Raw genomic sequence first — 18255 nt, 5'->3', positions numbered from 1 at the left:
CAAACCACGCCCCTCCACACCTGGTAACTGCACATCTACAGGAACAGGATTGATGCTGACAAACCAGACAGCCGGTCCTACAGACGAGTGCTGCCACCAGTTCCAAGTCACCCACCAGTTTTGCAGTTCCTGATTTAATTCTTGGACAATTCTTATTACATATATTTTTTTTCTTCCTTTTCTCCTTCTTATTTCTTCTCTCCTCTAGTGTGATTATTATGGTTGTTGGTTTAAGCATACATATTTAATCTATTCTTTTTATACCTGTCTTGTATCTCCTTCTTAATTTCCCTCCTTCTCTCTCCCTCCCTCCCTCCCTCCTTCCCTCCCTCCCTCTCTTTATCTGGATTAAGCCATAGAGTTCCTCTACCTAGCCAATTTTCTTTTCTTTTTCCCCACCCTGTCATTTCTCTCTTTGCATGGGATAGGACCTCTTCCATCAACAATGCCCCCATCCCATTGTTTGGCTATAGTTGATGGTTTTGTGGTTTTTTTTTTTCTGTTTGTTTGTTTTCTTTTCCAGGGCTACTTCAAAAAACAAATCAAAGCACATCTGGTGGAGGGTCCAAAACATTACTACGAGTAGGGAAATAAACCAACCAGAGTCACAACAACAGAGTGCAAGTAACACACTCCAAAAAACACCTCTTGCAGGCCAGGCCCTGGACAGTGTATGAGCCCTCTTAAAATAGTAGTACTTAAAGGTGCAGGGCACATAACAAGCTTTTAAACTCAAGGGACAGAAAACGAGCCAAAATGATAAAAACGGAAGAATTATCCTCAAAAGAAATTCCAGGAAGAAATGACAGCTAAAGAATTAATCAAAACAGATATAAACAATATAACTGAACAAGAATTTAGAATAATAGTCATAAGATTAATCGCTGGACTTGAAAAAAGCATAGATGACAGTAAAGAATCTATTGCTGCAGAGATCAAGGAACTAAAACACAGTCATGACGAATTAAAAAGTGCTAAAAATGAGGTGCAAAATAGAGGCAGTAACAGTGAGGGCTGAAGAGGCAGAGGGGAGAGTAAGTGAAACAAGATAAAAATATGGAAAAAGATGAAGGTGAGAAAAAGAGATAAAAAAAAATTCTAGACCACAAGGGGAGAAATAGAGAACTAAGTGATTCAATGAAAAGTAATAATACTCATAACATAGGAGTTCCAGAAGAAGAAGAGAGGAAGGTGCAGAAGGTGTACTTGAAGAAATCATAGCTGAGAACTTCCCCAATCTGGGGAAGGAAACAGACATTGAAATCCAGCAGGCACAGAGAATTCCCTTCAGATGTAACTTGATCTTCTTCACAACATATCATAGTGAAACTGCCAAAATGCAATGATAAAGACAGAATTCTGAAAGCAGCTAGGGATAAACGGGCCTTAATCTACAAGAGTAGACACATAAGGGTAGTAGCAGACCTATCTACTGAAACATGGCAGACCAGAAAGGAGTTGCAGAAAATTTTCAATGTGCTGAATAGGAAAAATATGTAGCCAAAAATCTTTATCCAGCAAGCCTGTCATTCAGAATAGAAGGAGAGATAAAGGTTTTCCCAGACAAAAACTGATGGAGTTCATCACCACTAAACCAGCCCTACAAGAGATCCTTCAATAATAACATGAATGTAAATGGACTAAATGCTCCAATCAACAGACACAGGGTATCAGAATGGATTGAAAAAAAAAAAAAAACAAAAACAAGATCTACCTATTTTCTGTCTACAAGAGACCCAATTTAGACCTGAAGACACTTTTAGATTGATGGTGAGGGAATGGAGAACCACCGATCATGCTACTGGAAATCAAAAGAAAGCTGGAGTAGCCATACTTATATCAGACAAACTAGATTTTTTTTGACAGGGGTTTTGTCTATTTTATTCATTGCTACATTATCACAATCTAGAATCAGAATCTAGAATGGTGCCTAGACACAATAGGCAGTTGATTAATAATTTTTGAATGGATAAAATAATGAATAATTTTGAAAGAATCAATGAGTTAGAGCCCCTATACTTATTACATGTTATTATTAAATATATTTTCTTCTGTTTTTTTTCCCCCCACTAAGTCTTCATTTCTAAAAGCTTCATTTTGGCTTCTGGGCTACTATATTTCAAACACAATGAAAACAAATCTTTTCTACAAAAAAAAATTGCCCTTTACTGTCTCTCACCAACTCTACTTATTTTAAAGAATATTCCAATGTTAGCCAAAAAAAAAATTAGTGTATGGGTAATGGCTGATCTGGTATTTTTTTGTTCTGTGTGCTGCTGCCTCAACTCTATGGAAGAGTGAGTTAAATTTTCAAAATATACAAATCAAAAATAAGGGGGGCACTTGGGTGCCCCAGTCGGTTAAGCCTCCAACTTTTTTTTCAATATATGAAGTTTATTGTCAAATTGGTTTCCACACAACACCCAGTGCTCATCCCAAAAGGTGCCCTCCTCAATACCCATCACCCACCCTCCCCTCCTTCGCACCCCCCATCAACCCTCAGTTTGTTCTGTTTTTAAGAGTCTCTTATGCTTTGGCTCTCTCCCACTCTAACCTCTTTTTTTTTCTTCCCCTCCCCCATGGGTTTCTGTTAAGTTTCTCAGGATCCACATAAGAGTGAAAACATATGGTATCTCTCTCTGTATGGCTTATTTCACTTAGCATAACACTCTCCAGTTCCATCCATGTTGCTACAAAGGGCCATATTTCATTCTTTCTCATTGCCACGTAGTACTCCATTGTGTATATAAGCCACAATTTCTTTATCAATTCACCAGTTGATGGACATTTAGGCTCTTTCCATAATTTGGCTATTGTTCAGAGTGCTGCTATAAACATTGGGGTACAAGTGCCCCTATGCATCAGCACTCCTGTATCCCTTGGGTAAATTCCTAGCAGTGCTATTGCTGGGTCATAGGGTAGGTCTATTTTTAATTTTTTGAGGAACCTACACACTGTTTTCCAGAGTGGCTGCACCAATTTGCATTCCCACCAACAGTGCAAGAGGGTTCCCGTAGACAAACTAGATTTTCAACTAAAGGCTGTAACAAGAGATGAAGAAGGACATTATATCACAATTATGGGACCTATCCATCAAGAAGATCTAACAATTATAAATGTCTATTCACCCAATTCAGGAGCACCCAAATATATAAAACAACCACAAACATAAACAATCTTATTGGTAAAAATGTGGTAATTGCAGGGGACTTTAATACTCCACTTACAACAATGGACAGATCATCTGGACAGAAAATAAATAAAGAAACAATGACCCTGAATGATACACTGGACCAGATGGACTTGACAGATAGATTTAGAATTTTTCATCCTAAAGCAGCAAAATACACATTCTTCTTGAGAATGTGGAACATGGAACATTCTCCAAGATAGGTCACATACTGGATCACAAAACATCCCTCAATAAATATAAAGGAATTGAGAACATATCATGCACAATTTCAGCCCACAATGCTATGAAACTTGAAATCAACCACAGGAAAAAGTCTGGAAAACCTCCTGATGCAGGGAGGTAAAAGAACATCCTACTAAAGAATGAATGGGTCAACCAGGCAATTAAAGAAGAAATTTAAAAAATACAGAAACAAATGAAAATGAAAACACAACATTCCAAACACTTTGGGATGCAGCAAAGGCAGTCCTAAGAGTAAAATACACTGCAATCCAGGCCTATCCCAGACAAGAAAAATCCCAAATACAAAATCTAACAGCACACCTAAAGGTACTAGAAGCAGAACAACAAAGAAACCCCAAAGCCAGCAGAAGAAGAGAAATGATAAAGATCAGGGCAGAAATAAACAATATAAAATTCAAATAAAACAGTGGAACAGATCAATGAAACTAAGAGCTGGTTTTTTGAAAAAATAAACAAAATTGATAACTCCCTAGCCAGACTTCTCAAAAAGAAAAAAGAGGATCCAAATATATAAAATCACAAATGAAAGTGGATTTATCACAACCAATCCCTCAGAAATACAAGCAATTATCAGAGAATACTATGAAAAATGATATGCCAACAAACTGGACAACCTAGGACAAATGGACAAATTCCTAGACACCCACTATCAAAACTAAAATGGTAAGAAATAGAAAATTTGAACAGACCCGTAACTAGTGAAGAAATGAATCAGTTACCAGAAATCTCCAACAAATAAGAGTCCTGGACCAGATGACTTCGCAGGGGAATTATACCAGACATTTAAAGCAGACTTAGTACCTATTCTTCTCAAGCTGTTCCAAAAAACAGAAATGGAAGGAAAAATTCCAGACTCATTCTATCAAGTCAGCATTACCTTGATTTCAAAACCAGAGAGAGACCTCACTAAAAAGGAGAATTACAGGCCAATACCCCTGATAAACATGGATGTGAAAATTCTCAACAAGATATTAGCAAATCAAATTCAAAAGCATATGAAAAGAATTGTTCACCATGATCAAATAGGATTCATTCCTGGGCTACTGGCCTGTTTCAATACTCACAAATCAATCAACGTGATATATCACATTAATAGAAGAAAGGTTAAGAACCATATAGCCCTGTCAATAGATGCAAAAAAAGCATTTGACAAAATACAGCATCCTTTCTTAATAAAAAAAACCTCAAGAAAGTTGGGATAGAAGAAACATAACTAAATATCATAAAAGCCACATATATGAAAGGCCACAGCTAATATCATCCTCAATGGAGAACAAATGAGAGCTTTCCCCCTAAGATCAGGTATATGACAGGGATGTCCACTCTCACCACTGTTGTTTAACATAGTGTTGGAAGTCCTAGCATCAGCAATCAGACAACAAAACAAGATAAAAGGCATCAAAATTGGCAAAGAAGTCAAACTTTACATGGAAACCCCAAAAGACTCCACCAAAAGGCTGTTAGAACTGATACATGAATTAAGCAAAGTCTCAGGGTACAAAATCAATGTACAGAAATTGGTTGAATTTTTATACACCAATAATGAAGCAACAGGAAGAGAAAACAAGAAACTGATCCCATTTACAATTGCACCAAGAACCATAAAATACCTAGAAATAAACCTAACCAAAGGTATAAAAGATCTGTATGCTGAAAACTATAGAAAACTTATGAAGGAAATTGAAGAAGACACAAATGAAAAAACTTCTGTGCTCATGGATTGGAAGAATAAATATTGTTAAAATGTCAATAATACCCAAAGCAATCTACACATTCAATGCAATCCCAATAAAAATTGCACCAGCATTCTTCTCGAAGCTAGAACAAACAATCCTAAAATTTGTAAGGAACCACAAAAGACCTCGAATAGCCAAAGTAACATTGAAGAAGGAAACCAAAGCAGGAGGCATCACAATCCCAGACTTTAGCCTCTACTACAAGGCTGTAATCATCAAGACAGTATGGTATTGGCACAAAGACAGGCCACTGGAATGGAATAGAAAACTTAGAATTAGACCCCCCCAAATGCATGGCCAATGAATCTTTGACAAAGCAGGAAAGAATATCCAATGGAAAAAAGTCTCTTTAGCAAATGGTGCTGGGAGAACTGGACAGCAACATGCAGAAGAATGAAACTAGACCACTTTCTTACACCATTCACACAAATAAACTCAAAATGGATGAAAGAACTAAATGTGAGACAGGAAACCATCACAGCCCTAGTGGAGAAAGCAGGCAACAACCTCTGCGACCTCAGCTGCAGCAATTTCTTACTCAACATATCTCCAAAGGCAAGGGAATTAAAAGCAAAAATGAACTATTGGGACCTCATGAAGATAAAAACTTCTGCACGGCAAAGGAAACAGTCAACAAAACTAAAAGGCAACCAACGGAAGGGAAAAGATATTTGCAAATGACATTGGATAAAGGGTTAGTATCCAAAATCTACAAAGAACTTACCAAACTCAACATCTGAAAAATAATCCAGTGAAGCAATAGGCAAAAGACGTGAATAGACATTTTTCCAAAGAAGACATCCAGATGGCCAACAGACACATGAAAAGATGCTCAACATCACTCATCATCAGGGAAATACAAATCAAAACCATACTGAGATAGCACCTCACACCGGTCACAGTGGCTAAATTAACAACTCAGGAAACAACAGATGTTGGCAAGGATGTGGAGAAATGGGAACCCTCTTGCCCTGTTGGAGGGAATGCAAACTGGTGCAGCCACTCTGGAAAACAGAGCGGACATTCCTCAAGAAAGAAAAAAAAAGTACCCTAAGACCCAGGAATAGCACTACTAGGAATTTATCCAAAGGATACAGGAGTGCTGATTCACAGGGGTACATGTACCCCAGTGTTTATAGCAGCACTTCCAACAATAGCCAAATTATGGAAAGAGCCTAAATGTCCATCAACTGATGAATGGATAAAGAAGATGTGGTGTGTGTGTGTGTGTGTGTGTGTGTGTGTATAATGGAATACTACTTGGCAATGAGAAAGAATGAAATACGGCCATTTGCAGCAATGTGGATAGAGCTGGAAGGTATTATACTGAGTGAAATAGGCCAGTCAGAGAAAGACAGATATCCTATGTTTTCACTCATATGTGGATCTTGAGCAACTTAACATGTTGCTCAAAGACCATGGGAGAAAGGAAGGGGAAAAAAATAGTTACAGAGAGGGAGGAAGGCAAACCATAAGAGACTCTTAAAAGCAGAGAACAAATTGAGGGTTGATGGGGGATTGGGGTGAGGGGAAAATGGGTGATGGCCATTGAGGAGGGCACATGTTGGAATGAGCACTGGGTATTGTATGTAAGCAATGAAACACAGGAATCTACCCCAAAACCAAGAGCAAACTTTACACACTCTATGTTAGCCAATTAAATTTAATACAATTTAATAAATTGTATTAAAAATAAAATAAAGTGTCAAGACTATGAAAAACAAGGAAAGACAAACTGTCACAGGTCCAAAGCAACTAGAGTTATGACAACTAAATGCAATATGCGATCCTGAACTGAAATCTGAAACAGAATAAAGACATTGGTGGAAAAATGGGAAATCCAAATGTGTCTATAGTTTACTGATTAGCACATCAATTTATTATTTTAATCAATGCACCATGGTTATATTAAACCTTAATATTGGGAGAAGCTAGTTAAAGGGCAAGTGCAAAATCTGTTTTATCTGTTAAACTGTTACATCTAGAATTAGTTCAAAATAAAAAGTTCTAAAAAATAATGGCATGAAAAACCTAATTTAGATAGAATGGTTAGAGAAGACCTCCCCTAGAAAATGGCGTTTAAACAGACATGAAGCATGAGAAAATATTAACTTCTCTAATCTGAAATAGCTTTAATAGAATATTTCTTCTGTAATTCCAAAAAAATAATTTATATTCATACGTGACATTAACATTTTAAGTTTCAGATAATTATTCCAATAATTGCATTAGGCTTGAAGCGACAGCTTACCAGATTAGAAGTAATATATTTAGAAGGCTGAACTTGTCATGTGTGTGTGAATAAGATAAATGCCTAAGAAACGTAAAAACTTTGGTATTTTCCTAGTGGTATATTCAATAATCATATTCAAATACCACATATTACTTTATCTTAAACTCTAGCAACAGGTAGCAGGCATATCACAGTAATTTTAAAATTTATGTAATACAAGGAAAGGAGAACAAGTTCTACCCCAAGTTCCACCCCAAGTTCCAAAGTCATTTCCTTCATTATTCTCTTGGTCCTTTCCATGAAACTATCTTTTCCCACTAGAATAGGACAAATAAGTTTAGACATCTATTGATCAGAAGAAAATGCTATAGTCAGATTATTTAGGGATACAGGTTGGTAACAACGGAAGCAATTTGGAAGGTGAGCTAATCCACTGCTTCTTAATCCCATCTGATCTAACACCTATTGTATCAACTATTTAGTGATAGCCCCTTTATTATCCTAAAATTGAAATGTAATAAAAAGGAGAATGATAAGGAAATTTAAAATTAAGCATGTATTCCAAAGTGTAGATACTTCAGTACAACTGCAATAGGAAACACAACAAACGTAGACACAAACTACATAAATCACTGTGACTATCACTGCTACAAATGCAGACTGACATAACAGTTATTAGCAACTGAAATTCCATAGGGAGCATCCTGTAGGAACATCATTTCCTAGATGGTGAACAACCCTCTGAAAATCCCAAAGAAAATGAATTAAAATTCTCTCCTAATATACACACACTGATTCCTGCAAAATATAACATCTGTTAACTTTTGTATTTATATTTCTTAAAACCAAACAGAAAATAATTCATTATACACATAAAATGAGTTAATTTATAGACTCAGAAAATTATAAGCCAGTTTTATTTACCTATTACAGGACAATTTTTTGTTGTGCAAGGATCTTTTTATGCATTTCAGAACTTTAGGTCTATCTGATTTCCATCTAAAAAATGTGAGTTGAGTTCCCCCAATCATTTTGACAATTAACTAACATCCCCAGAGATTTCTAAAATACCCCTAGGACATCAAAACCACTGACACAGACCAGCACTCATTTAACAGACAAGGAAATAGAGCTTAGAGCTTGTACTTCCCCAAGATTACAAAGCTAAAGATCAAACTAATGCTGGAATGACATAAGTCTCTTCTTACTATGCTGTATCTCTTTTACTCTTTCAGTTCTTGGTTTTCAAAATATGTAAATCAGAACTTTCCCATGCTCCATCAACACTAAATAACGAAACTGCTGCCTCTCTTCAAAACTTTATCTTCTCCCTCGAGATCCATTAGCTGCAAGAGCCAAAGGCATCCTTTCTAGCATTCCCTGTGGATCAGGCCGACTCTCCTATTCTTTCCCTCCTGTACATTGGCCCCAAGCCAAGCCTGCTAAAATGCCCAGGGAGCCTCACCTCAAACCAGGAAAGAAGTTAGGATTACTTCACAGCAAATATCTTTAGCAACTGTATGTGGTCTTTTGTCTACTACAGGAAAAACAGGTCAAGAGTTCTTAGGGTATCTGGTAACATTCTCCTAGCCCTGTGGTCTTGTGCTCCTTTATCTAACATAATGCAGATTAGTTCTAAATCTGACAAAGTTGAAAAGAGGAGGAGCTGCAAAGATTGCCTCACAGCTGATAATAACACAAGTTGAAATATCACTTCAGGTATTGACATGAATACAGTTTCAAGGTGCAGCTATCTGAGGCTCTCTTGGTACACACTGTATTTTTTAAAGTTTATTTATTTATTTTGAGAAAGAGAGAGAGAGAAAATGAGCACAAGCAGGGGACAGGGAGGGAGAAGGAGAGACAGAATGAATCCTGAACAGGCTCTGCACCATCAGCACAAAGCTGAATGCAGCACTTGAACTCATGACCTGAGCAGAGATCAAGAGTCAGTCGCTTACCGCCTACACCACCCAGGTGCCCCTCAGTACACGCTGCATTTTTGATAATTGGTAAGGCCACAATGAAGGAGGTAATTAGTTCTCCCACTAACCTCATTGATACAAAGGTTTCCCAAAGAACAGGCCTTTGTTATACCAAACACCTTTTAAAAAGTGGTCTATTGTTGAATAAGAGCAACCTATTAAACATATCAGGTTTTTTCCTACCATTTTTTGGTATTAAATCACAGTCCTTTATGCATAAAGGAATAAATTCTAGGAAAATGGTCTTAACATTCACATTCTTTGCATTGATAGAATCCCTAAACAAGCTATCAAATTGAAAAGGGCCTTTATCCCAAATGATCTTGTAGACATCCTCAGATAAATTAGACACAAATCCTATCCCACATAATTAAAAATATCTAATTTAAGGTTCATGGGGTTATTTCTGAGATAATGTCTCATGTGAAATGTAATATGCTTCACAGAAATATTTTTGCTATATTTAAAGCCCATCAGAGTTACAACTTGTTAGGGATTCCAGTTAAATGACTCTTAAAATTGAAATTTACTTTTTGTTAAGAAGAATTAATATTCAGTGAGAAGATTCAAAAAGACATTTTGTCCAAAGAATGAGTGCCTCAGAAGGTATTATGGAGTAAGGAAGGAGAAAATTCCCTTTGAAATATGAACCTTTTGATTGAAACAACAAACAGAACACCAGATTCTAGCTTTTGGATTACAATGCATATTGGTACATTTATCAGTGGAAAATTAGGAGAAAATGGTTTATTTTTTAACATTTATTTATTTTTGAAAGACAGAGACAGAGAATGAGTGGGGGAGGGGGAGAGAGAGGGAGGGAGACACAGAATCTAAAGCAGGCTCCAGGCTCTGAGCTGTCAGCACAGAGCCCAACGTGGGGCTCAAACCCATGAACCATGAGATCATGACCTGAGAGGAAGTTGGACACTCAACTGACTGATCCACCCAGGTGCCCCAGGAGAAAATGCTTTTTAAAACACACATAATACATCCTTTTATTTTTCCTTTTGTTTTGTATGTTTCTACCATACACATACACACACATACCCCTAAAACAAGCCCAGTATAAGCCCAATCTAATTCTTTATCTCTAAAACAAAGATTCAATAAATAATTTTCATACTGGATAGAAGTATCATCTAGAGATGGGGCGCCTGGGTGGCTCAGTTAAGTGTCCCACTCTTGATATGGGCTCGGGTCATGATCTTCCTGTTCATGAGATCAAGCCTCACACTGGGCTATGTGCTGACAGTGCAGAGCCAGCTTGGGATTCTTTCTCCCGCTGTCTCTATACACCCCTTTCCCACCCACTCACACGTTCTCACTCTGTTTCTCAAAGTAACTATTTTTTAAAACTGTCATCTAGGAATTTAAAATACACTTGGCTATATTCAGCTCTATTCCAGAACCAGATGAACCAAGTACCCAAACCTGAGTTCCACCTCTGGTAAGGATCTGGGCTCTCCCCTGTATTCCCATCTACACCTACCACAGCAGTAGCTCTTGAGTCACAACCTGGGATTCATTTTATAACCTGTGAAATGCAAGCTTCTGCCCTGCCTCCCTCCCAAGAAACTGGAAAAGCAAATGAGACACAGCCCCTACCCACATGAAATCCTAATCCTATAGGAGAGATATCCATCCTTTCAGTAGAGTTTATTATTTAATTACTAAGGGGCTTTTGGGAAAAATGAGTAGTGTTAGCAACTAAAACATCTTTAGGCTAATGTAAGCTTCTGTTTATGACCAGCTTTTATTCTTTAATGTTTTTTTTTCAAACTGACATGTAAATTGGCCAAATTTTATTACAATCATCTGAGATGAATTTGTGTGTGTGTGTGTGTGTGTGTGTGTGTGTGTGTGGTTTACCATGAACACATATAGTGCCACTGTTGTAATTCTTTACCCGATACCACTTTGGGTGAAAGCCCAGGAACAGCTTTCATCCTATTGTCCAACCTGTCTGTGGTGCTCAACAGAATGAATGTTTACCTTTTTTCTATTGAAAACATCTCACTGTCCCCATGTGCTCGCCGCCCCAGTGTGTCTTTGCACCATTGATGAAGTCCAGGAGGGATCATTACATGATGCTCTGGTCCAAAGGTTGATTTGTTAGCTATTACTTGATTCTCTAATGCATCATTTGGCAGAGTTCTTTATGTACCATGCTTGAAGATATCCTGCTAATGAAACTCACCCTCATGTAAAATATCAGAATTAGAAAGACCAACCACTAATTTTATTAATTAGCTATGCCTACAAAATTGTGCTGAGGTGCATACTAACTATGAAATTCCAAACTCAGCTGATTAGGAAAATGTTATCCTTTAAAACAAAAAAATAAGTACCCATAAAGCAGCACTTAGAACAGAAAGCACAATTGGGTTAACTAGAAAATAGATATCACTGTAATCGGGAAAATACACTAATTTTTTTTAAGAAAAGTCAAGTACAACATGTAGATCCTGAAAAGTGATTTTTTAAGAATTATACTGAACTGTGTTCTATTGTTAAATAAGCATTTGTATACCAACTCTGTCAAGTTACTGTAACAATGTAAAACCAGTTAATGAAGCTTCAAAAAAATTGATCTGGGAATATCATAGGAAAGAAAAGAAAGCTGTTTTATTCTACTAAAGCAATTTAGTGACTGTATCTTGATTATCAAGTCAAGGTTAGTACACATTTCCCTAGAATCTGATTAGCCTGGAGCTCTTTAGGTAAGAACATGAAATTTTTCACTCTTGCTATCAAAATTTTATAGGATAGCTAATAAGAGATTTCAACTCTGCATTTTAATGAAAAGGATGCCCTTGGTTTACCAATATAAGATAAAATTTAGGAGAGATACCAATCTAATGTCTTTTGGTGAAAGCCAGCAGGCTGCATTAGTAGTACTCCAGATAGCTAACTGTTCCACAGATCTAAGGTAAGAAATCATGCAACATATTCTAAAGTTTGTGTAGTTGGTTGGTTGTTTTTTTGACCTGCCCACCTCATCACTCTAAGACAGGAAACCATCTACTCATAGCCACTTTTACTCTTAAAGTTCGTGCATTTCCTTTTCTTATAACATTCCCATCAGGTACCCTAACTCTTCACGTTTTTGGTTCTGCCAGCGTTCTACCATTCTCTTCCTAGAAGTTGAGAAATTAAAGATAATAGCCAGTAATAGGTCTGAATAGTTTCCCAAAAGACATTCATAAAAAAAAAATGTTTCATAGGTTCAGAAAAATGTCAGGAATGAAATGAAATTTAAGCTTATGTAACCCGTCCCCTTTAATCACCTTGACCAGGTATCAAACTTCAAAACACTTGCAATGACATACATGATGACTTTTTAATCATAGCCCATCCAATTTTTAGCTGGGAAAATGCAATTCCTAGATCTTCTATCCAGTGACCCTAGTTTCTACACTTGGGAATTCTCCCCTAAAGGGTAGGGGAACTTAACTTATTCTTTCTCATCAGGCTTTCAAGTAGTTGAAGACAGCAATCTTATGTATATTTAATACTATTATGCTAACTGTCCATTTCCTTCCATTTTTTTCTGATATGATTGCTAGTGTCTACATCTGAACACCCACCTCTTTGGAGACCAAGTAAGATTTAGAATCTGGACTGAGCCAGAGGATAGTAACCTACCCTAAATGGCTATGTGTAGGGCAGTTCTGAGTCAAATCCTTGAAGGAGAACTAAGAAGCTTAGTCCAAGATAACCAATACCAATGACAACTCCAGAATTGCAGGACGATTAAGAAGAATCATAGCCAGGCAGCTACAGGAACAGACTGGAAATACCCATGCATTCAAGTGTTCAATGCTTTCAAGGGTTGGTGGTTCATCTTTATCAAGTAGTTGTTGTGTGAAGGGCTACATAAAAATCTGCACACAAGTTAAAAAGGTACACATCCCAGGGTGTTCCCAGAAGGTTATAAAGGTACCTTTCATAGCTAATAGCCCAATATCACAAGGGTGACAAATGTATAATTGCCTGGGCTGCAAAGGGTATAAAACATGACAGCACATGAGTCAATGAAATATTAACCATTTAAATGCCTTATTAACTTACATTTTATTTTCTGTGACAATGTAAAAATTGCAAAATTTTAAACAAAAACTTAAACTAGAATGCACCCCATACTGAGGAGGTCTACCTTTGACTGTGCCATAGCAACTTTGCAATAGCCCAAACTAGAAGCAACCCACAAGGCCATTAAACAGGAGTGGATGAACAAAAACTGGTATAACCTTACAATGCAATACTATTCAGGAGAAAAAAAAATGAACTCGTGTGGTTGAGTCTCAAAAATATCTCCAGCAAGAGAAGATATTGTAGAATTCCAATTATAGGGAAATGCAGAAAGGGCTAAACTATAGTGTCAAAAGTGGATCATTGGTTGCCTAAGTTCAGAGTTAGGAAGATGAATTAACTTCACCAGGGCATGAGAGAACGTTTGGGGGTGATTTAAATATTCTATGTATTATGAAGGAAGTTACAGGAGTGGATCCATTTGTCAAAATTCACTGAACTGTATACTTAAAGTGTGTTTTATCATCCAAATTATATCTCATTAAAGTTGATTTAAAAAAAAAAAAAAAAAAAAGGAATCAGAAAACCAGCCAGACAGCTCTTAAACCCCTTACCCATTCAGGGTATAAAAAGCCAAGAGAGAAGATAATGCTATCAAAAAAAGTTTAACAATTTGAATGTTGTGGACCCTAATCTTCCTTAAAAATACATGTAGGGAAAGTGTGTCTTTCCTGGTCTTAAATCTAGTGAAAAAGCTTCCAAAGAACCTCTCAGAAAATCTAATAACTGCTATCTCAGAATGGGAGATAAATGGATTTGATGTCTGACTCACACTTGAGAAATCTAAGGCCGGAAATTTTGATGGCAGAGCAAAGGTGAGGTAGCAAATAGGGGATTTATCCTACCACCTAGAATGCATCAGAATGAATGACTCTAGAGGGTTTTCTGGGAGCTATGTAAAGAGCACTAGAGTGAGGACATTTTAGTTCATGTCTAAGAGAGGAGACCGGAAAGATAAAGGATCCTTGGCAGAAAAGTAGCCAGATGGGAATGGTTGAATTATCAGCGGCTGGAAAAGGTATTGGTTAAGAGGCAAGCTACAATAAAGGGGCACCTTCCCTTGTCAAGATAACTCTAGGTAAGAGGTCTCCAGAAAATGCAGAGTCTCTGAAGAACTCACAAGTCCCACAGTCACACTTTAACACTCACCAAGTTCAGAGAACACGAAGGCAGTTTCCGTAGTACCAGAGAAAGGAAAACTTTACTGCCATTTCTTACATCATCATAAGCCCTCCATTCCACTCCAATCCCAGAGGAATCAGAAATCATGGTTAACAGGCAGAAAGATAGAAAATATGATGCATGGAGAAAGAAAAGAATCTGTCCATACAGTCCCTTAATAACTACATGCAGCCAGCCAATACAAAGTTTGAGTTCAAGGGCAGTTTTGACTTTTAAGTCAAGGGTGAAGTTTTGACAACAGTATAGAATTAGGCAATTTAATTTCTCGACCAGTACAATTTATGTCACATACTAATAACCAGAAAAGTTGAGCACCTTCCCGACTTTCTCAAGAGTTGAAGGAAAGTATTCCCAGGGAATGAAATTTAAAAGAGAAAGGAAGATACAAGTAAAATTTCTACAATAGATTGAATTTTTGTGTCCCCCACCCCCATCATGTATTGATAACTAATCCCTGAAGTGCTGACATTAGGAGGTGGGGGACTTTGGAATGCAATTAGGTCATAAGGGTACATCTCCCATGAATGGGATTAGTACCCTTATGAAAGAAGGCCCCAATGATCCCTGACCCCTTCTGTCATATGAGAACACAGTGAAAAGGTCTGTGAACCAGGATGCAACAGCTCACTTGCAAACCTGCCAGCACCTTAATTTTGTAATTCCCAGCCTCCAGAAACATGAGAAATAGACTGCTGTGGTTTTAAGCCTCCTAGTCTATGATAGTGTGTTATAGGAGCCCAAATAGAGTAAGACAATTGCTTTCTGATTCTATTACATGAATTGTACTTGCTCAAAGTAACACTTACACTAATTAGTAGATCCTGTGGTAAGCAGAGGTTGTGCTAGGCAGGGTCACCGTGCAACAGAATTTCAGGAGGTCTACACACTGAAACAAAATGTGAAAGCCACCCCTGGAGTTGGTCAGTGGAACAGCCCTGATGCCAAGACCTTTGCAGACATGATCTCTCAATCTGTGATGGGTTAAAGAGCACAAAGCTAATGTCCTCATTCAACAACTCACAGAGACTAAGCACTGGGTCTCCTGCTTCTCACAGAAGTATTTTGTCAAGTTACTTTAACCTGGTCATTTTAATGATTTTTTAAAGTTTTTATTTTAATTATTTTGAGAGAGAGACCACAAGCATAAGAGGGGCACAGAGAGAGAATCTCAAACAGGCTCTGCACTGTCAGCAGGGAGCCCAACATAGGGCTCAAACTCATCATCTGTGAGAGCATGACCTGAGCTGGAATCAAGAGTTAGATGCTTAACAGACTGAACCATCCAGGTGCCCCATCCTGATCATTTTTCTGCATTCTAAAATTCAAAGGCTTTTTTTCTTCAGCACACAATATTTAGTACCTAGTTGTTGAATAAAGCAATAAGTGAATACATGTAATCAAATGGTATCCAGTTCTAATACCACTGAAGATTTTCTAGCTCTTCTGACTTTTATTCAACTTTATTTTGAGTTTTACTACCAAATGTGAGTAGTAACAACTACTCAGTGGCTTAAAACAAAGTTATTGACTTAAATGACAGAAAAAGCCTTGATAGTATAGCTTTTAGTCCTTATTTATTAAAACCACCAGGACCAGGTTATTCCTCCCCACTTGCCAAGCTCTGTTTCTGGCTTAGGTCCATTCTCAGACAGCCTCCTCTCTTATAGCAGGGATATGGCTACAAAGTATCCTGTGACATATCCTTTCAAGTCAAAGTCTAGAGACAATATAGAGCCTGCTTCCTTGGTAACAGTTTGTTTGTTTTAAGTCCCATAACTTAGTGTCTATGGATAAAAGTTAACAAAATAATTTCCCCCAATGCATGCAAATCTGACCATTGGTCAACTGTCTAACTCTACTACCCTGACCATCTGATAATAGTCAAGGGTCAACTATATTGCTAGACAACATTGCCTACAATGAAAGTGATCCTTGATTAGTAAACTGCCTGGGCTTAGAGGAACTGTACATCAACAAAATAGCCGATGAGGCTGCCATGCTTTGGGCTTCCCCGAATTCAGTGACTCTTAGAGCCAATATTTGCCTTGCAGAGGCCCTGGAAGCTAAGTCTATGGATTTGTTACAAAATATGTTGCTCTTACAGGAAGCATTATTTCATCACTTATGCAGCGTGGCTCTTGTTTTCTTGCACCTGAGCCGTACTGCTATATTAGAATGCTGCAAGGACCCTTGCAGAGAAGGAATGTCTAAGGCCACAGGAAAACTGTGTTTCCTCTCCTACAACCTTCTGAGTAGTCTAGTGTTAGAGGTGATATAAGCAAGTGAGTTAACGTGTTTAGCTGAAGACTCCCAGTAGGGATTACACTGCCGGTCTGTGAAACAATAACTGTGACAAGAGGAGTGGGAATGACTGATCGGAATAACCTCAGGTTACATGTTCCAACCATGGAATAAGGGGGTGTTGAGCTGCTTCACTGAAATTACAGGAGCCGAAAGTGAAGCAGGAATGGTTCCACTAAAGCCCAGACTTCTTTACCAAAAATCAGAATAAAATGCCCAGAAGCCAACTCAGTAAATATTTACCACACAATTGACTTCTTCCCACATAACACATCAAAGCCCATGGAATTCAAATTCTTGCCTCAACCAAGTGACAAATAATTACCTGTCAGGGACCTAGGAGTATATGTACAAGTAATCAAAAAAAAGAATTGTATGTATTAAAATTTCAAATGGTAAAAATCTACAGTAAGTCATTGGTGGCATCTCTTTAGAAATTATCTACAACTAAACTTTGGCCTACTTAATAGGGGGTCCCAAAGGATTCAGCAACTACCAAAATCCCTGATGGCTAAGTTTTTTACTGTTTTCCTTCCAAATTGTTTACAGTGAAAAAAATCAAAATTAATTCCCATCCAAGGGGCAGTTAAATACAGTTAAAAGCATAGACTTTGTGAAGAATATACGGGTTTGAAGCCTACTGCCTCTAGTTGTTGATTTTGTGTGGTTTAATTAAATCTGTTTCTCAATGGGGAAGACATCCACCTCAGTAGGTTATTTTGAGAAGTAAATAAGTATAAATAGCACACAATGGTACCTGGCAGAAAGGAAAAAGCAGCAAGCATTTTCAATATTATCCTCATCCCAGGAATTTAAAATTTTGATGTATGTAATCTGCATCTCAACAGAACATTTTTTCCTACTTTATGAGAATGACTACATGTAATAAAAAAGATTGTGATTTTGGGAAAAATAAATAAAGCTTTCTCTCTTGGTGCCTAATCAAACTTGAAAAGATGGTTAATAACACTGGATACACAGGTATATGAATCTAGATAAAGTCTATTATTTGTACAAATATTCCTATGTTCTAAAATTTAAGGATTTGGTCAGGGGAAGGGTCTCAGGGATCTACCCCTGGTAAATATATCAAGGATCCAGAAAAACTGGGTCTGCAGCTAAGGCCCAGGTCCAATAATGAACCTGAGTCACCCAGGATAGGTTCCATGTCATTTCAGGAAACACCGCAGGGCTTATTATGTGCTAGGCAGTGTCCTTGAAATGCTCACAGCCTAGCGTGTGAGAAAGACCCATAAAAAATGCATGCAATGCAATGCAGTAAGTGCA

This window comes from Acinonyx jubatus, chromosome B3, assembly GCF_027475565.1.
Source record: "Acinonyx jubatus isolate Ajub_Pintada_27869175 chromosome B3, VMU_Ajub_asm_v1.0, whole genome shotgun sequence".
Taxonomy (NCBI): Eukaryota; Metazoa; Chordata; class Mammalia; order Carnivora; family Felidae; genus Acinonyx; species Acinonyx jubatus.
Note: the sequence above shows the minus strand (reverse complement) of the source record.